The 21365-nt window shown below is 39.8% G+C and overlaps 1 protein-coding gene across 1 annotated transcript in view; it reads right to left on the bottom strand.

Annotated features, from left to right (window-relative positions):
• Positions 1-21365, bottom strand: part of SORCS3 (sortilin related VPS10 domain containing receptor 3) — a 466176-nt gene that overhangs the window by 281288 nt on the left and 163523 nt on the right. The window lies entirely within an intron of this gene.

Raw genomic sequence — 21365 nt, 5'->3', positions numbered from 1 at the left:
TCAAGACTGGATTTCTTGATATGATTATTGATGGAAAGTCCAAGTCTCACACCAAGAGAGACAGAGTTGGATAGAAAAGCACACATACTAAATTCTAAACAAAACTGAAAGTCTACATGAAGCTGATAAAAGGCAAAACTAAAGATTATCTCTGCTGCTGCTAAGTTGCTTCAGTCGTGTCCGACTCTGTGCAACCCCATAGACGGCAGCCCACCAGGCTCCCCTGTCCTTGGGATTCTCCAGGCAAGAACACTGGAGTGGGTTGCCATTTCCTTCTCCAGTGCATGAAAAGTGAAAGTGAAGTCGCTCAGTCGTGTCTGACTCTTCATGACCCCATGGACTGCAGCCTACCAGGCTCCTCCGTCCAAGGGATTTTCCAGGCAAGAGTACTGGAATGGGTTGCCATTGCCTTCTCCAAAGATTATCTCTAGGTTTTGGATAGTTTATGGTAAAGAACTGATGCACTCAAATAGCCTTTGTTATTTTAATACAGACAGTTCCCAACCTCCAGGTGAACTATGTCAAGAAGAAATCACCTTCACAAGATTACTTAGCCTTTTTATCACCTGTAATATCTTCTCTGTGTGGTAATCTGAGTTTCCAGGGACCATCTCTGGAAAAAAAGCCACGTTTTTCATTTTCCACACACCTTGGCTGCATCTTTCTTCACTGAAATACTGAAGTATTTCCTTTCATCTCTTCACTGGGATGTGAGGGCAGAAATTTGTATTTACCTGACATTTTAAAGTTACATTTTAGTAGTAAGGATTTTTTTTTCTCTATTACTAATTCTTTTCTCTCAAAGTCCCTTTAATAGCTTCACAGCATCTTCTCTTACACTAGGTAATTTTACTTTTCTGAAACTAGTTAAAATAGTTCTATTTTACAAGTGAAGAGGTACAAAGTATGCTCAGTCACAGAGGAACACAGTATGGCCAATCCTGGTAAGTATTCTACGTGCTCTTGGGAAGAATGTATTCTGCTTTGTTGGATGAAGTATTCTATCAATATCAGTTAGACTAAGTTGCTGTGTTGTTTAATTCTATATCCTTACTGATTTTTCTTTCCACTTGTCCTATAAACTAACAAAGAATCAAAAATTAAATTTTAAAATACCATTTAAAAATTATAATTATGAAATGCTTAGGGATAAATCTGGCAAAAAGAGATGCAAGACCTATAAAATATTTATATAAAATATTGCTGAGTTAGATTAAAGAAAACCCAAATAAATAAAGATAATATGTTCATGAATCAGAAGACTAAATATATGTAAAATGCCAATTATACTCAAATTGACCTATAGGCTTTCTGTAATCTTAATAAAAAATTCCAGAATCTTTTTCTGGAGAGGTGAAATCAACAAGCTGATATTCAAATTCATATGGAAATTTGAAGTACCTAGAATGACAACAACTTTGACAAATAAGAACTTTAACAGACTTACTCCCTGACTTCAAGACATTATAAAGTTACAATAATCAAGATATTGTAGCATTGGTGTCAAAAAGACAAATAAATGGTTGAAATGGAATAGAGTCCAGAAATATAACTGTATGTATATGGACAACTGATTCTTGACAAAAGTTCAAAGGCAATTCAATGGAGACGTTATGATCTTTTCAATAAGTGGCATTGGAATAATTTGGCATCCACATGCAATAATAATAAACTTTGACTTATACCTCGCATCATCTGCAAATTTAACTCAAAACAGATCATAAGGCCTAAATATAAAACTTAAAACTATAAAACATGTACAAAAGGGCAGAGGAAAAATCTTTGTAAACTTGACTTTGGCAAAGATTTCCTAGATGTTATACCAAAAATATGATCCAAAGACAAATAACTGAAAAATTACACTTTATCAAAGTGACAAGAGTTTCTTCATTGAAAGACACTGTTTAGAGAATTAAAAGACAACCTATGGTATGGGAGAAAAATATCTGGAAATCCTATATCTGATAAAGGACTTTCTTTCAGAATACAGAAGGATTCTCAATACTCAATAATAAGACAAAAACAACTGAATTTTTAAATAGGCAAAATATTTTCTCAGTGATATCATCAAATAAATAATATAGAAAGCAAAAAAGCACACAAAAAGATGATCAAAATATCCTTAGTCACTAAGAGAATGAAAACTAAAATCACTACATCACTACACACCTATTAGAATGATCAAAATTTTTTAAAAATAATCATAACAGATGGGAGTATGCTGCTGCTGCAGCTAAGTCGCTTCAGTCGTGTCTGACTCTGTGCAACCCCATAGATGGCAGCCCATCAGGCTCCACCGTCCCTGGGATTCTCCAGGCAAGAACACTGGAGTGGGTTGCCGTTTCCTTCTCCAATGCATGAAAGTGAAAAGGGAAAGTGAAGCCGCTCGGTCATGTCCGACTCTTCACGACCCCATGGACTGCAGCCCACCAGGCCCCTCCATCCATGGCATTCTCCAGGCAAGAGTACTGGAGTGGGGTGCCATTGCCTTCTCCGAGATGGGAGTATATCAAACTAAAAAGTCTTTGCAAAGCAAAGAAACTATCAACAAATGAAAAGGCAGCCTACTCAGTGGGAGAAGATATTTGCAAATGATATATCCAACAAGGGGTTAATATCCAAAGTGTACAAAGAACTAGCGATCTCTTCAATAAAATTTGAGATACCAAGGGAATATTTCATGCAAAGATGGGTACAATAAAGGACAGAAATGGTATGGACCTAACAGAAGCAGAAGATATTAAGAAGAGGTGGCAAGAATACACAGAAGAACTATACAAAAAAGATCTTCATGACCCAGATAACCACAATTGTGTGATCACTCACCTAGAGCCAGACATCCTGGAATGTGAAGTCATGTGGGCCTTAGGAAGCATCACTACCAGCAAACTAGTGGAGGTGATGGAATTGCAGTTGAGCTATTTCAAATCTGAAAAGATGATGCTGTGAATATGCTGCACTCAATACGCCAGCAAATTTGGAAAACTCAGCAGTGGCCACAGGATTGGAAAAGGTCAGTTTTCATTCCAATCCCAAAGAAAGGCAATGTCAAAGAATGTTCAAACTACCATACAATTACACTCATCTCACACACTAGCAAAGTAATGCTCAAAATTCTCCAAGCCAGGCTTCAGCAGTACATGACCCGTGAATTTCCAAATGTTCAAGATGGATTTAGAAAAGGCAGAGGAACCAGAGATCAAATTGTCAACAACCATTGGATCATTGAAAAAGCAAGAGAGTTCCAGAAAGCCTTTGACTGTGTAGATCACAACAAACTGTGGAAAATTCTTGAAGAGATGGGAATACCAGACCACCTGACCTGCCTCCTGAAAAATCTGTATTCAAGTCAAGAAGCAGCAGTTACAACTGGACATGGAACAACAGACTGATTCCAAATAGGGAAAAGAATACATCAAGATTGTATATTGTCACCCTGCTTATTTAAATTATATGCAGAGTACATCATGAGAAATGCTGGGCTGGAAGAAGCACAAGCTGGAATCAAGATTGCCAGGAGAAATATCAGTAACCCCAGATATGCAGATGACACCACCCTTATGGCAGAAAGCGAAGAACTAAAGAGCCTCTTGATGAAAGGGAAAGAGGAGAGTGACTTGGCTTAAAGCTCAACATTCAGAAAACTAAGATCATGGCATCTGGTCCCAACACTTCATGGCAAATAGATGGGTAAACAGTGGAAACAGTGGCTGACTTTATTTTATGGGGCTCCAAAATCACTGCAGATGGTGATAGCAGCCATGAAATTAAAAGACGCTTATTCCTTGGAAGAAAAGTTATGACCAACCTAGACAGCATATTAAAAAGCAGAGACAGTACTTTGCCAACAAATGTCCATCTAGTCAAGGCTATGGTTTTTCCAGTAGTCATATATGGATGTGAGAGTTGGACTATAAGGAAAGCTGAGCACCGAAGAATTGATGCTTTTGAACTGTGGTGTTGGAGAAGACTCTTGAGAGTCCCTTGGACTGCAAGGAGATCCAACCAGTCCATCCTAAAGGAAATCAGTTCTGAATATTCATTGGAAGGACTGATATCACAGCTGAAACTGCAATACTTTGGCCACCTGATATGAAAAACTGACTCATTTGAAAAGACCCTGATGCTGGGAAAGATTGAAGGCAGGAGGACAAGGGGACGACAGAGGATGAGATGGTTGGATGGCATCATCGACTCGATGGACATGAGTTTGAGTAAACTCCAGGAGTTGGTGATGGACAGGGAGGCCTGGTGTGCTGCAGTCCATGGGGTTGCAAAGAGTCAGACACAACTGAGCAAGCTGACACAACTGCCAGCCTCCTCGTCCATAGGATTTTCCAGGGAAGAATACTGGAGCTTATGCCATGCTCTCCTCCAGGGGATCTTCCCCACCCAAGGATTGAACCTGGGTCTCTTATGTCTCTTATGTCTCCTGCATTGGCAAGTGGGTTCTTAAGCCCTAGTGCCACCTGAAAAGTTCATTCATAACATATCCAAATGTCAAATCATTAAATCATCATGCAGTATACCTGAAACTAACATAATATTTTGTCAATTATATTTCAATTTAATTCATTAATTAAAAATTAATTACAACAAGTGTTAATGAGGAGGTGGCACAACTGTAAGTCTCATGTTCTACTCTTGGGAATGTGACATGGCATGAGGACCTTGGAGAACAGTTTGGCATGTTCACAAAAATTTGAACCTACAGCTATCATATGATCCAATCATTGCAGTATTAAGTAGTTGTCCAAGAGAAATAAAAGCATATATCTGTGCAAAACGTATGCAGGAGTGGTCATAGCAGCTTTATGCACAATAGCCAAAACCTAGATTAATCCATTAATACGTGAATGGATAAACCGATTTTGGTATAGAATGGAATACTCCCCAGAAAAACTAATAATAAACCACTGATACGTGCAACATGGATGGATCTCAAAATACTATGATAAGAGAAGAAAGCCATGCAGGAACAGAGTACATTCTGTTCCCTTTATACAAAATTCTAGAGAATGTATGCTAACCTATAGTTACTGTCAGCAAATCCCCAACTGTGAACACTGTGAGGGGTGGGAGGAAGGAATAACAAAGGAGCATAAGGGGGTGATAAATATGCTGATTTTCTTGACTCTAGTTATGAACACATGGGCATGCTAGTGTCAAAACTTATCAGATTAGTACAGTTTAATGTGTGCAGTTATTACACATCAATTATGCCTCAATAAAGTTGCTTATAAACATCTGAAAGCAATTCATAGACTGACCTTAGTTTTACTTTAAATAATGTTTATGAGCACTTAAAAATGCTTAACTCCAGAAGAACATCTTAACTCTTCAATATCTATATCTTCAAGATATCACTCCTCAAATGCCAAATAAACCATTTTTGAAACTAGCTCAGACCTTTTCCCTAAATATGTTTTCATAACCATGTAGAGTTCTATTTTTGTCGTGCCTAGCATTTGGGACAAGCCATAAACACCTTTGGGACAAGCAATTTCACAGTACAACTATTCAATACAATAATTAGTTGAAAAGCAATTTTGACATAAAAGATAAAATAATTGGTTGGCAACTTGGTTTCATTTTATCATTGACATGCTGCTCCTATTTTTATATTATATAAATTTTAGGTCTCATATGGTCTATACTGTGATGAGTGGACACGATGCCCTTAAATTAGTGGATAACAACTCTGGTCTTAGGAAATATGGCGCTAAGAAAACTTACAGGAAGTGTGAGGCAAGAGAGTATAAAGCAAGTCTGTACACTACTAGAAAATGATAACAAAACAGTCTGCAAATCTTTCAGGAAACCCAGCCACCTTCCCACTCGTCAAACCAAGCTACAGCAAATGAAAAAGAGGTTGCTTATGATTCACAACAGGCTTTGGGAGCTTTAATTATGGAGTCTTTGGCTGATTTAGATACAATAGCTTGTTCACTCATGTCATCTTTACCAACTTTATCACACAACACGAGAAACTGAAGGCAAGGAAGAAAAATCAAGCTCCCCCTATCCCCCTCAAAGACACGTTATGCGATTCCTGATGAACTTAAGTTTCTTGAAAATGATAAAAATTCTTTGCTATTTGTTAGTGCATAACATGATGCCAACAGAATTTCAGCATTCGATATGGAAATTGGCTTTGATGATTTGCTGAAATATGACTGGGCATGTGATGGAACATTTAACTGAAATCCACATATGTTCTGCCAGTTATGTACATTACACATATTGATGAAAAATAACAGCATCCCTCCTCTGTTTTCCTTCCAGGGAAATCTGAAGAGTTTTACAGCAGATTTTTCTGTATCATGAAGAATTTATGTCCAACATTAGATCCTGAAGCCTTAACAATCAACTTTGAGAAACAAATTAATTGTAGTTTTCTCTAAGATACACCCAAATATGATGATAACCATCAGTATACACATTTTAAATATATTCAATATTTTTTATAGTTTCATTTTTCACAATAAAATATTTTGCTAATTTTATTATTTTTCCATGTTTCATTGTGTTCTTTTAATGCCCTTCTTTTATTTTCATTATTTTATCTTTTACAGCAAATTATCTTCTGGTCAATTAGTTATGCAGTGAAACTGCCTGCAGTGAAGGTAGGGAAAAGATTCAATACCTACAACTCTATTTTGTAGACTTATCATCTTTGCCATCAATTACTCCGTTCATCAATGCTTCTCTGTCCATGACAGGTGAGATAGTATCAGTATCCTTCATTATTGCATCCCTATGTCATGGAACACAGTATGTGCTCAATAAGTACTTGTGGACTATAATATCTCTGACCTGTTATCTGGGTGATTAAGGAGGAGGTTGTTGATACTTTCAATATGGGGAGGGAGGAGGGAGGAGGGTTCAGGATGGGGAACACATGTATACCTGTGGCGGATTCATTTTGATATTTGGCAAAACTAATACAGTTATGTAAAGTTTAAAAATAAAAAAAAAATATGAGAGAGTTTTTGCTCTCTAAGCTTTTCTTCATTTTCCCATTTATTCTGTCAATATTCATTTGAGAAAAAAATTATTTCAAGATTCTAAAACATGAATTGATGCTTTTGAACTCTGGTGTTGGAGAAGACTCTTGAGAGTCCCATGGACTGCAAGGAGATCCAAGCGGTCTATTCTAAAGGAGATCAGTCCTGGGTGTTCTTTGGAAGGAAGGATGCTGAAGCTGAAACTCCAGTATTTTGGCCACCTCATGCGAAGAGTTGACTCATTGGAAAAGACTCTGATGCTGGGAGGGATTGGGGGCAGGAGGAGAAGGGGACGACAGAGGATGAGATGGCTGGATGGCATCACTGACTCAATGGACGTGAGTCTGAGTGAACTCCGGGAGTTGGTGATGGACAGGAAGGCCTGGCGTGCTGCGATTCATGGGGTCGCAAAGAGTCAGACACGACGGAGCAATTGAATTGAACTGGACTGAACTGAAAACATGAATCTTTGTAAGAATTTGTTAGGCCCTGGTATCAGTTAATAAGTTACTTGGGAGGGAAAAAAAAAAAAAAGACATACATCATGGCATACTTTTCAGTTATTTTTAATGATTAAGTTGTGATACCTGTAATGGTGATTAGATGAATAATATCAGTTGTTTACTTGATTTTTAAAGTGGTATTTCTCAGCATCAAAAAAGGGAAGAGATTGTAAAAACCTGAGGGTAAACAGACTATATCAAGGGTAATGATCTACTAGTTAAACTGGAAAGCTCCCTTCAAGGGCTGGAGCGTCTGGGCTAGAAGGTTCCAGAAACCATCCTTACCTGAGATTAAAAAAAAGGAGACAGTAGATACCTCAGCCACCTTCCAGCATCTCAATTATGAAAACACTCAAATCCAATATTAGTACAACAATACTGGAAGAGAGAAAAGTTAATGAATCTTTTCTCCCTCACTCATTTCCCAGCTGCTTATTACAAAGCTCTGAATTACGATCCCTGCTATCTCTACCAAGCGCTTCAAATCAGAAAGTCTTCATTTTAAAAAGACTGTTTCAATAACTTTCTCAGACAGATACTGCTGGATGCTGCCTCCAGTGCTCTGTGCAGCCAAGGGAGGCAATGGGCAAAATGTCAGAAAAGCAGCCGAACAGAAAAGCAACCACTAAAGAAGGTCTTTGTCCCTTTCATGCTACACCTTGGTGGCAACGCCCACCAGGGCCTTCCCCCTGCACTCAGTGTGTTTGAGAAACAAGTATCTCCTTGGTCAGGAAAGAAATGTGCTAAGGGCACAGCCTATGGCCTTAGATATTTTTGAAGGCAATTAGACCATCAGATCAATGATCCCTGTCACATCAGGGTTATCGGGCACCCCTCCTTCCTATAACTACTACACAATCATCAAGTTTGCTCCTATTTTCAAATCCCTCTATAATTTGTCTCCTTTCTTTTCCACTCCACAATTATTATCTTAACTCAGGTCTTCTTTATCTCTTGTCCAGGGACTTAAAACTTAAGATCTTTGGATGTCCTAAATACTCAGAAGCATTTTGGCCTCTCCACCCCTCATGTACTTACAGTATGTAAAACCATAAAATCAAAATGTTTCCAGTATGCTAACATTAAAATAGCTTTTTTTCTAAATTTTTCTTAAAAGTCAGGATAGTTATATTTCCATAGATAAGGTTGTCCAGGGAAAGTTTTATTTCAGAAGTCATATAAGCATTGAGTTGTAAAAGATAGAGATAGATAACTAGATAAAAAAGGAGAAAAGGACTCCCAGAGGGAAGTATCTATGCCAAGGTATTCTGGGCTGAACCAAGAGGATACATTTCCCTATTACATGAGTGAACAAAAGACTTGGGGAAAGGGTTAGAAAATGAGACAGTCTTCAAATTACAATGATCTCTCTGCTGAGCTGACTTTATCTTGCAAGCTATGGAGAAACATATTACAATGACGAATTTAAGAAGATGTGTACGTTTCCCTGCTGATTCAGTGGTAAAGAATCCACCTGCAATGCAGGAAACGTGGGTTTGATCCCTGGGTTGGGAAGATCTCCTGGAGGAGGGTATGACAATTCACTCCAGTATTCTTGCCTGGGAAGTCTCGTGGACAGAGGAGTCTGGCAGGCTACAATCCATGGGGTAGTGAAGAGTTGGATACGATTCAGCAACACCTTCAGGTCATTTAAACCTCTTTCTCTGAGATCTACTGACATTTTCAAATGCAAAGAGAAAATGAAAATCTTAGACATCAAAACCAAAAATCAAACACAACAAATCTAGCTTATACAAGCAAATAGCCATGATTCTCAAAAATAAGTTTCTAGCAGAGATTTCTTTCAAACTGTTCCCCTATATTCTCCATGGCCTGAGCACCATCTTTCCTCTCATACCTTCCATGATTCCCTAACCCAGAGTCAAAGCCAAAGACCGGGTTGAGACCTTCTTGACTAGTCTCAGGAACTCTCATGAGCATTTGGTTTTCATTCCAGGGATAAACCCCACCCTTACTTCCTTAACTTCCCACCCCAGCCTCCTAACACATTCTTCCTGGTGGCTGGTTACATTCCACTTGCCTCAGAAGCAATCGTGCTACACAGAGGAAACTCTTCAGGTCAGCACAGACCCAAAGCACAAGATTTTTATCACTTAGTAACCTGGACAAGCATTTATCAGCTGAATTGTATCTTCTCCAAATCCATTTGTGGAATGCTAATCCTAGTACCTTAGAATATGACTATATATGGAGATGAAGCTTTTAAAGAGTTAGAGTGAGCCCTAAAGAAATATGTTACTATAGGAAGAGGAAATTAGAACAGAGAAACACACAGAGGGAAGATTTCCTGAAGTACAAAGAGAACAGCCATCAAGAAGCCAAGGACAACATCCTCAGAAGAAACCAACCACACTGACACCTTGATCTAAGACTTCCAGCTTCCAAAACTGTGAGACCTTACATTTCTGCTCTTTAAGCCACCCAGTCTGTGGTACTTTACTACAGCAGATACTGTACACTAATACAATATGTGACAAGATGGGCAACAGGTTTGTATTTCTTTTCACTGTAATTCCTCTTTGGAGGAACTTTTCTTATTTCAAGATGGCATGGATTAATGTTGCTGCTGCTGCTAAGTCACTTCAGTAGTGTCCGACTCTGTGTGACCCCATAGACGGCAGCCCACCAGGCTCCCCCGTCCCTGGGATTCTCCAGGCAAGAACACTGGAGTGGGTTGCCATTTCCTTCTCCAATGCATGAAAGTGAAAGTGAAGTCACTCAGTCGTGTCCAACTCTTAGCGACCCCATGGACTGCAGCCCACCAGGCTCCTCCATCCAAGGGATTTTCCAGGCAAGAGTACTGGAGTGGGGTGCCACTGCCTTCTCTGGAACAATGTTAAGAGAAGTCAAACGTATGACCTGTGTCTGGAACTCTGGATACCTGGGCTTCCAGGAAGCAGAGCCAGGTAACTAGAGGATTTTGCCTGCTGTCAGACAGAAGATGCACTGAAGCTGGGGGAAGGTTAGTGAGTGTGTTAGCTTCCTCTCACAGCTGTAACAAACTACCATAAAGGTAGTGGCTTACAACAACTCAAGTTTATCATCTTATATTTCTGGAAGTCAGAAGTTCAAATGAGTCCGACAGGGTTAACACCAAAGTGTCAGCAGGGCTGTCTTCCTTCCAGAGGTTTTGGAGGAGAACCCATTGCCTTGTCTTTTCTAGCTTCTAGAGACTGCCTGCATCCCTTGGCCTGTGGCCCCATCTTCAGAAAGCATAATTTCAACATCTGCTCCTATTGTCACATCTCCTTTTTAAATGCTTATTCTTCTGTTTCCTTCTTGTAAAACCAAACCCCTGAGCACACCTGGTAATGCAGGATACCCTCCTCATCTCAAGGTCCTTAATTTCATCACATCCACCAAGTCCCCCTTTGCCCTTTATGGAAATGTATTTACAGGTCTGAGGATTCAGAGATGGGCATTATGTTGGGGGAGAGGATATTATTTGGTTAACAACAATGAGGAAAATGAGAGGGTGGCACAGCCCAGAAGGGACTTAAGAACACAGAAATGTCAAAGGAGACTTGCTTGTGTCCCCTGTCCTTCCCTTTAGAAATCTTCAGATACCACTACCAAAATCACAACACGCTTGTCACAGTTGGTTAGAGTTCCCCCAGGAGCAGACACTGAGATAAGAACTAAGTGGTGTGTTTGGGAAATAGCATGGGAGCACAGAAATTATAACCAATGGAGTGTAGAAATGATATGTTATAAAGTCAGCTAACTCTGAGCAACTAGAACTTCATTCCATTGGGACATTCTGGAAAAAAAGTGTAAAACTCTTTGGAGTTGTTCCACATGAGAAGAGAAGAAACTATGTTATCTCTACACCAAATTCTGTTGGTCATTGGCTGAGGGCTGCTCCTACATGTTAATTCCATGGCACTGCTATAGAAATGGATTCAGATCAGATTAGTCACTCAGTCGTGTCCAACTCTTTGCGACCCCATGAATCGCAGCACGCCAGGCCTCCCTGTCCATCACCAACTCCCGGAGTTCACTCAGACTCACGTCCATCGAGTCAGTGATGCCATCCAGCCATTTCATCCTCTGTCGTCCCCTTCTCCTCCTGCCCCCAATCCCTCCCAGCACCGGAGTCTTTTCCAATGAGTCAACTCTTTGCATGAGGAGGCCAAAGTACTGGAGTTTCAGCTTTAGCATCATTCCTTCCAAAGAAATCCCAGGGCTGATTGGGTAGCCTCAAAAGGCTTCAGAGAAAGCCCTCCAGCAAAGAAATGCAAATGTTGGAATCAGAGGTCAATGGGACCATTTCCTTTACAGTGGAAACACCAAATGGATATGGGCAGGACTGTTTAAATTAGATTTTTCAAGGAAATCAGTGACATGGCTGACTTTTCCATCCTTATTGATATGGGGTTGAACTATTTCATAAATACAAGGTAACAGCTGACACCTGGATTGCACAGAGAAGAAGCAACAACAGAAAGTGACTTCTGTGCTTGTCTTATACCTATAAACCTGCCACGGCTGCAACTCACAACAGTCTCTGTCCCTGAAAAAACCAGCCTTGAACTCATTGTTATCTGGCCCCCGTTCAGGACTTCTGTAGAGCCCTGTTTCCAGTATTTCCCTGGTCCAAAGCCAATTTCCCCCTCCTCTCACACTCCCACATTTGGCTTAGACGGAACATCAATCCGCAGTGTTGCGCATCTCTATTGCTCTTTTGAGTAGACAAAAATATATTGGATAGAGTTTCCCTCCACCTACTACTTCCTCCCTTCATTAAAAAAAGAAAATTAAAAAAGAAATTACCAAAAAAAAAAAATCTCCAACTGTTATTTTCTCCTTTCATTTCACTCCCAAGTCCTCAGCACTTCCTCTCCATTCTCAGCCATAAATCAGGCCTTTCTGGAGTTTCCATGTCCAAATGCACAAGGACAAAATGCATGTGGGTACTTTTCAGTAAGAAGTCAATGTTCTATAATTTAATTTTCTCCTCTGACATTAAACCTGCCATTCTTTGCGTAATCGGAGTGATAAATGCAGAGTCAGACTTCATCTTCCTGACATTAATACCTATCAGTACTCCAAATGCAAACAATTGTGACATTAGACTTTATAAAAATTACTAAGCACACTAACTTCGCTTAATTAAACCATTTAAAAGCTGCTTTTGTTACATTTAATGAATGATATATTATACTGCAATGAAACATGCAGCAATACAAATACTTCACAATGGTCCCAATTAAGACTCACTTCACTTATGCCAATTGACAACACAAGTATTCCACACTTCATTCAGTTTGTGCATTTTAAATGAACTGGTTAGTGAGAAGGGTGCTTCTTTGCTAATGAGTTTTGTAATCAAGGCATCTATTTTAATTTCAAATTGGTTAGATTGGGGGAAATTGCTAGACTAAATGACTGGTACTAATTAGGATTATAAAAATATTCATCATGCCATGGAATTAACATGGGGGTCTGATTTTCCTATATTTGCATATTGCTTGAGTTTTGGGGAAAAAATCTTGACAAATTGTCTTCTCTTTAGCAAACTGAACAAACACTATATCTGTTTTAGCCTTTCTTTTCATTTAAAGCATAATACATATTCATGGTTTGTAAATGAAGTTAAATGATTTCAACTTCTATCTTCATTACCATATTAAAGATGTCTCTATAAACTTCCTTAAAAAAACCAGATTATAGTATTACCTATTTGAACGGCAAAGACTTTTTTCATCTATATATGTTAACTCAAACACTGGAGCAAATGGATGGGAAAAGTGAGCAAAACTGCATGAAACCTGAGACACACACACACAAAACTGCTTTGTTGTTTATTTTCTGCCAGGGGGAAATTCTTCAGCCCTATGACTTATCAGGAAGCAGTCTGATGACTTTCCTGTTCAAGGCGCCACCTTGGCAAGTGACATCAGCTGAGGCGTGTGCTAGCAGTGCCTGGACTCCTCTGAGGGTCTGGTCTCCGCCTGGCTGATTTTGTTGTGTCGCTAGTACAGCGTTCTCTGAGGCTAAGGTTCAGTGTAAACTGGCCCCTATGGGATTCTGCCCCAGGTGGCGGAAAGTCTGTCCATCTACTAGTCAGAGTCAGGTGTGATGGTCATAGCTGAGGGTCTCAGCCAGATGCAGAGAGCAGGCCAGTGCCCTCACTGTCGGGGTGACCTTGAGCAAATGGATACTGCTTTCAGGAGTCACATACCTATAACTTGGAAATAACAATACCCACTTGGCAGATTCCTGTGAGAATTCAATGTAACCATGTACATAAAAGCACCCATTGGTGCCCATACACAGGGATACCTAAGGACATATTTGCTCTGTTTCCAAGAAGCACTTACATGCTCAATACTGAGTAACATAACATGAGGAATATAAGAGTTACTGAGCACAAATACCAATTCACTGCACATGTCTATACCTCTTGGCTCCAGAGTATTTGTTTCCATTAAAGCTGTCAAATCAAATAACCAAATGCCAAGTCAATTTTAGGATATAGTCACAAAATTCATCTGAAAAACCACCAGAAGAAATCACTTTCTTAATATCTAACTATAGTGGGTGCTTCTAAATAATAAAACCTATATCTATCACTGAGTTGTAAATAATATGGCTTGAGGTTATATCCAAAAAGAATATTTTTTGTTAGAAAAAAACATAGTTCCTTGAGTTTCACAGTTAAAAAGGGACCATACAGTGAGAAGCAAAGCTAAAGAAAAGAAAATCCTCAGACTTTATATATTCCCAGTCCAGGGAAAATTTCCTCTACACCACACCACCTCTTGAAAATGTAGTTAAATTATAACTTAAAGTGATTTTACCTAAATTGACCTTATTCACACTTAAACTGTTTTTTTAAATATCACTGTCTTATATTTGGGACTAAACATTCAAGGCAGCAAGGAGATCCAACCAGTCCATCCTAAAGGAAATAAGTCCTGAATATTCATTGGAAGGACTGATGCTGAAGCTGAAACTCCAATACTTTGGCCACCTGATGTGAAGAACTGACTCATTTGAAAAGACCCTGATGCTGGGAAAGACTGAAGGCAGGAGGAGAAGGGGACAACAGAGGATGAAATGGTTAGATGGCATCACCAACTCAATGGACATGAGTTTGAGTAAACTCTGGAAGTTGGTGATGGACAGGGAGGCCTGGTGTGCTGCAGTCCATGGGGTTGCAAAGAGTCAGACATGACTAAGCAACTGAACTGAACTGAATTGAATCATAAAAGTAATCTAACAAAATAATACAAAATCTAAAAAACAAATGGCATTAAAAAAAAACCCTAAAAACAATACCATCATCTTAACAGAACTCAAGTAATATTTGGCAATATCTTCTACCATTTTTAATTTTTTTCTTCTTCCTTCCCTCTTTGCTTCCTTCCTTCCTTCTTTTATTTGCTGCATACTTATACTCAAAGCATACTACTTAATTTTCTATGAATCATGTATTAATTTATATATATATATAATGTCTATGAGATATACAAGTACAAAATAGATATTAATATGTATCCATGTTGCTACATGGTCATCATAATCACCATTTTAATGGCTGCATAATATTCGGGCAAATGTATATACCCTGATTTAAAATCCCTTAGTGTTGAACACTCAGCAAATTTCTATCCAGATTTTATGAGTGATTTTGATAAATTTTATTATGCCTAAATCTTTTGGGTATTATTCTCTTGGTTCAGTCTCAGAAGTAAAGTAGCTGAATCAAGTTATGAAAACATGTTTGTCTTCTGATACATTGCCAAGATGTTTTTCAGGAAGGAAAACTCATTTGCATGACCATCAGTACAATTTCAGAATATGAGTTTCACCGAAACTTTGTCAACACTAGGTGTCTTCCTTATGGCACAGAAAGGAAAATATATTTAAATTAAAACTTATTAATTTTAAATGAGCATCTTTGGAAAGTTTCCTTATGAATTCTCTGGATTAACTAGACTTATTGAATGTCAATGAATTCTTGCCTTTGGCTTACACTAATTCTTTAACGCCAATATTTTTAAAGTCTCCTTCTCTGTCGGTTACCTCACTTGCTATCTTCCAACCTTTCTTCAAAGGAATTCATCTTGAGTCTATTTCTTCACCAGTTTAGCCAGCCATTAAAAACGACCCTACTGATAGCAGCTGGACTTGGGGTGGAAGGTAATAACTGAAAAAGTACATAAGAGGGATGCTGCTGGGATTCCAATCATGTTATGCTTCTTGATCAGGGTGCTGGTTCCATAGGTGCATTCAGTTTATGAAAATTCATTGAGCTCATGATATGTGTACTTTTCTGTATATATATTATACTTTGATTTAAAACATTTAGACTGACCCTGACTTTAAAAGGTCAGGTACCAGAGGAGTGGGTCATGGTAGAGGCAGAGAATGGAGGAAGGATAGGAGATTTGGCCATGTTAGATCAGCCAGATCATAAGCCCAGAGAGGCTTGCAAAGAAAGGAATAAGCAGAAGAACTCCTAGATTCAACTGGAAAACTGGAAACCTAGGGTCAGAATTAGGCAAAGGGATGAGAGTTAGGGACACTGGGCAGCAGTGTGAGCACAAAGGACCAGCATATATGTGAAGGTAAGGTCACTCCACACAGGAAGGGGCGGAGGAACACAGAGAAGCTTACATGCAACCAGAAGAGACTGCATCACACAAGCCCTTGCCCACCTCTTCCTATTCCTATTCCTATAGTCACCTCTTTCACCAAAGGATTACCACACCGGAATTTCTATCATGAAAGCATAACTGCTTCAGGAAAGGTGTTGTTGAGAAGAAACACCTGTATACCCTTCTTAATACATATATATGTCGCATCGTCCATTAATTACTTTAGCAAATGTTCTTTTCCTGACCGAAAGGTGTCAGGTTACCAAAAGGGACACCTGGAAGGCAGAGGCAGGGACCTGAAGTCCGGGACACTGTATAGAAAAGGCAGGCTGGGCAGATAAAGACTTCTGCTGAAGTCTGTTCCTTTGAGCCAGCATCCTTAGAGCAATGTTGCGAAGACTAGAGATTCTCACTGCATCCACCCTCACTGAATGCAAGTTAATATTGTGCATTAAATCAGTTTTGTCATTCAGAACTCAGCTCAAATAGGTTAATGCTCACATCTGAATAACATGGTGGTTGTGCCATCTTTTTTAATACAAAATAGGGCTGTTCTCTCTCAGTCCACTGTTTCTGTGTTCACCTTCAGGAAAGTGGCCTCCTGGAAACTGGTGTTTCTACGGTGATGGAGACAGCATATTTCTATTGTATGGATGAGACATCTGTGAGAGCAGTGTGGGCTCACCCTAGGTGAGTGGGGCTATGGATTTTCCTTTCTCCTCTTCAGTGATACACAAGTGATTTTATAGGCATGAAAGAGGACCCAATGAAAACGCAGTGTCTCTCTCTAAAATAAAATGTACCTTTTGTCCCAGTCTTATTCCAAAGGGAATAGGCTTCAACACCACAGCCAGCCCAAGGTAATTCCCCACAGCGCCATCCTCACCAGCTGGGGAGCCATGAAGCCTTTCTGTCAAGGCTGCTGAGGAAAATTCCCTTCTCCTGCTAATCCTGAAGGCTCTGAGCACAATTACATTTCTAATCAGAGGGTTTTCATGAGAATATAAATGAAAGAAACGTCTTCATTTGTACCAGCATTCCAGAAGTACAAATTTAAACTTCCCTTTGAGTTTTCAGGCCTTCTACACACTAGATACACCCTAATGCACTAGTGTCCTGCTCACGTGTGGCAGCCCATCCCCTCCACTGCAGACCCTGTTTGACCAGTGACCATGCCCAGAGGAGGCTCATGGGGTCACAAAAGAGTCAGACACAACGCAGCAACTAAACAACAATTCCCAAGATGGCATCAGTTTCTTAACCAGCTTGTCACTCTGTCAGCTGCTACTGAGCTTGGTGGGTGGCCAGCAATAAAAACAAGACACCCATAGCTGCACACCCCCCTCCCTCCCAATTACCATATAGCAACCCTTCATTATGTGTGCCAGTGTTTCAGAAAGTGGTTTTTACATTGAAATTTCAGGCCATTCTAGACTAGTCTAGCCCAGAAGCATTTGAAAAACAATCATGTCTGAAATCCCATTGAGATTCTCATTTCTGATGGCCAAAGCCAGCTAGGTGTGCTAAAGTTTCATTTTGCCAAGAAGACAAATGGTAACAGAGAGCCCTGCAATCCCACCTCTCATGCAGGAAAACAGCTATTATCAACTCTACATCTCTGCATCTCTGTGTCCAGGTTGTATGCATCTGTGAATACATGAGCATGTGCCCATTCAAAAAACTATACTGAGTTCCTTGTCAAAATGAGGGATTGTTTTTAAACATCAGCTTTCTGTAACTCTGAGAGTAACACCTAACTTTTTAAAGGACTGCAATGTCCTCAAAACCTATCACAAAATCTTTTCAAAACTTCTCGGTTTGAGTAAGATTATTGAGCCCTCCAGCTAATTCAAAATATCACAAAGTGAGTTGTTTCAGTCGTTAGCAAGGAAACAGTCTGATGGAGGCAAAAGAGAATCCTGCCTTCTAAATAACTGGTAAATACGCAGTTGCCCTAAGATGTTCTAGAGCTTTGGTTCTGAGAAGAGAGGAGTAGCTTTTCTTTTATTATTTCCAATTTGGTCAACCATAACATTATTTCTGTTGTGCTTTTTTTAAACCACCAAGATTCTTATAAAAACATCTCCAAGATTCTTGTACACAAGAAAGAATCTCATCTTTACTGAGTCAGTTAATGTTAAAATGCAAGATGGCAGGAGAATCTGTAAGGCAGAGGGGAGCTGGCATAGGAGGTAATAGGACCCATAGTATAGGCAGAACAGGACTTGATCAAAGGCCCACATCACACTGAGAAGGACACAGAAAGACTCTGTGAGACTGGGACGCATCGGAATTGGAGAGGCATGATCCTCCCACAGGGTCAAGTTCAAGGTGCATTTGCCCTACCTCCACGCCCCTTCATCGCTTTGGAAGTTGGAAGGCTTGGCTCTCTTTCACCGCCAACCTGGCCCTGACCAGCACAAGGTAGCCAAGTTTCCCAGGGGATTCACAAGCTGCCAACCAATATCTCAATGAACACAAGATTATGTGCACTCTCAATTTCTAGACACAATTTTGTTCTATCCAGAAGGTATTTCCTTAATTCTCCAGCAGTGCCTTTATTGAGTGAGAGCTCCTGGCAAGTTTCCTGCAGCTTTGGGGTAGCAATTTGGAAGGTAGAGCAATTGGATATTGTCCTTTTAAAATATCATTCAATTAGGTCTTTTGTAATACATACAACGTAAAGAGATAGCCTTACAGATTCCAAAGAAATTGCTAGTGCATTTCATCAAAGGCACAATAATGGAAGCATCGATTCTCTCCTCACCACAAACATCTCCCTTTGATGCTGCAGTTACCTTAATACAAGCACTTTTCATTCTCTTTGGAAGAAGCCCGCGCCTCAATGCATGCATGTCAGAGAAGGCTACAGTCCGAAACGAGACGTTTGTATATCAGTCTCGGCTACCCTTGCATCTTCATTTGCTGCTCCAAAGCATCCCTCTCCTTGACTCTAAACCAATGAATCACCCCCAAATAAAGAAAAACTCTGCTGTAACCTGAATGCCTGGATGATGTTTTATGGCATCTCTACAAATGTTGCGGGGGGCATCATCAGCCTTCTCATACCATTTATTTAAAAGAGTGTCAGGGCACCAGTTAGAAACTTTATGGACCTAAAGAACATTCAGCCACTTCACACAAAAGATGTCAACAAGAAAGAGAACTTAAGGAAGAATGCATCCAGAAATGTTCAGTGTGGTTAGGAAAATCCATCAGAGCCCACTGCCACATTTGCAAATATTTTCACCAGGTGAAAAAGCAACCACCGAGTCAGAAACTATCTTGAATGCATTATATCTGTAAGGGTACTTCACGAGCAATGCTGTAGATGTTCTCAGTGCTGTGGAGCTGGAGAAAAGGAACACTTCTATATTGCATTTGGTTTATCAACCTCTTGGCATGAGATGTCTGCTGCCTAGCTTGTCTAACCTAGCTTGTCTCTGCATAAATAAAAACATGGTTTAAGAGTTATGAGTTTCAGCTAAATAAATTATCATACAGCCATTTAATAACATCTAAATGATTTATTTTTTTCAACACATATTCAAAATTCCTGGCTATACTAAGCATTTAAACAGAGACTATCTGACATTTGGCTAAGTCTTTCATACGATATCCACCTGATGCCATGAAAGAAATGTATTTGCAATGGTTTTTGCTCTGCAAATGTCATGCGGGTGTCCTTAGGGGACTGCATTTAGCACCTGATGCCCACCTTGAGGCTCTATTAATGAGAGATATAAAGGTTATGTTGAAATTATTGTTTAAAGGTGCTGACACCTCATACACACACACTCACATTTACAAATTACAGATTCAAACATATAGTGAGGAGCAACTGTTTCAGGACTTGAGAGAACAGAGACAAGAAGCTATTTCAACAACATTATTCTGTAAACAACTCTATGTAGACAGTACTCGTAAGCATCCATCCCCTTTCATTGATTGATTCCACAACATTGTGACATAATAGTTTGTCATTACACACTATACTAAGGTTCTGGAAAAAGCAGGAAATACAAAGAACAATCTAAATTCTCTTCTCATAGATATAAATTGATCAACTATAAAGGGCTCCTTACCATAGCAATGCATCCATCCACTAATTCTTTTGCTTAACAAATATTTGTGCTGTGCTTAGTAGCTCAGTTGTGTCTGATTCTTTGTGATCCCATGGACTGTAGCTCTCCAGGCTCCTCTGTCCATGGGGGATTCTCCAGGCAAGAATACTGGAGTGGGTTGCCATGCCCTCCTCCAAGGCTCTTCCCAACCCAGGAATCGAACCCAGGTCTCCCGCATTGCAGGCTGATTCTTTACCGTCTGAACGCCCATGGAAGTCCAAACTTTCAAATATAACAAATATTTACTGATCATTATTAAATGGCAGGCACTGTCCTAGAGACTGGAGCTACAACAGTGAGTAAAAGTAGACACAACCCTGCTGTCCTGGAACTTGCAATCTAGAGAGAAATGCAAATGATGCCAAGTGCACATCAATCAACAGGAAAATCTCAACCATGACAGGTACTCTGAAGGGAAGTGTGCATAGCCTTGTAAGAAAGAACATCAAGGGGGATTTAACTTTGTCAGGGAGCTTAGGGACGATGTCCTGTGGAAGTGATGTCTGAGATCTGACAGTGAAGAGGTTTTACTGGATGGAAGACCCCAGGCCCAGGAAAGAGAGCAAGGGAGACAGCTGTGGGGAGGGACTGAAGATGGTCATTAAAGTACTATCAGTGAGTTAGAAGAGAGAAGGAGGGACCAGATCAAGCGGGTGCTATTGCAGCCTACTGATGACTTTGGACTAATCTGTGAGCAAAGAGAAGATGCAGAAGGAATTTAAGCAAAGGCATGAAATCTAAAGATCTACATTTGGGAAATACACAGTTCAAGTTATAGGATGAACACATACTGTGAGAACTATCAGGGCTACCTCCTAGGTTTCTGACTTTTGCAACTGAATGAATACAATTAGGAAATACTGGAAGAGAACCAGCTTAGATGTGGGAAGATCAAGAGTTCATCTTTGGAATATGTTGAATTGAAAGGCTTCCGAGACATATAGTAGACAAGTCAAGTACACAGCTGGATATAGGTATGGATCTGAAGCTCAAAGGGGAGGACTTATCAGGGTACTCTATCTTGAATGTACTTTTAGAAAACAATGAGATGGACATGTTTGAGGCTTTCCTCCTTTTGCTAAACTGAGAACAATGGTATATTCC

This window comes from Bubalus kerabau, chromosome 22 (assembly GCF_029407905.1).
Source record: "Bubalus kerabau isolate K-KA32 ecotype Philippines breed swamp buffalo chromosome 22, PCC_UOA_SB_1v2, whole genome shotgun sequence".
Lineage (NCBI taxonomy): Eukaryota > Metazoa > Chordata > Mammalia > Artiodactyla > Bovidae > Bubalus > Bubalus kerabau.
Note: the sequence above shows the minus strand (reverse complement) of the source record. Positions and strands in the feature narration are given on the sequence as shown.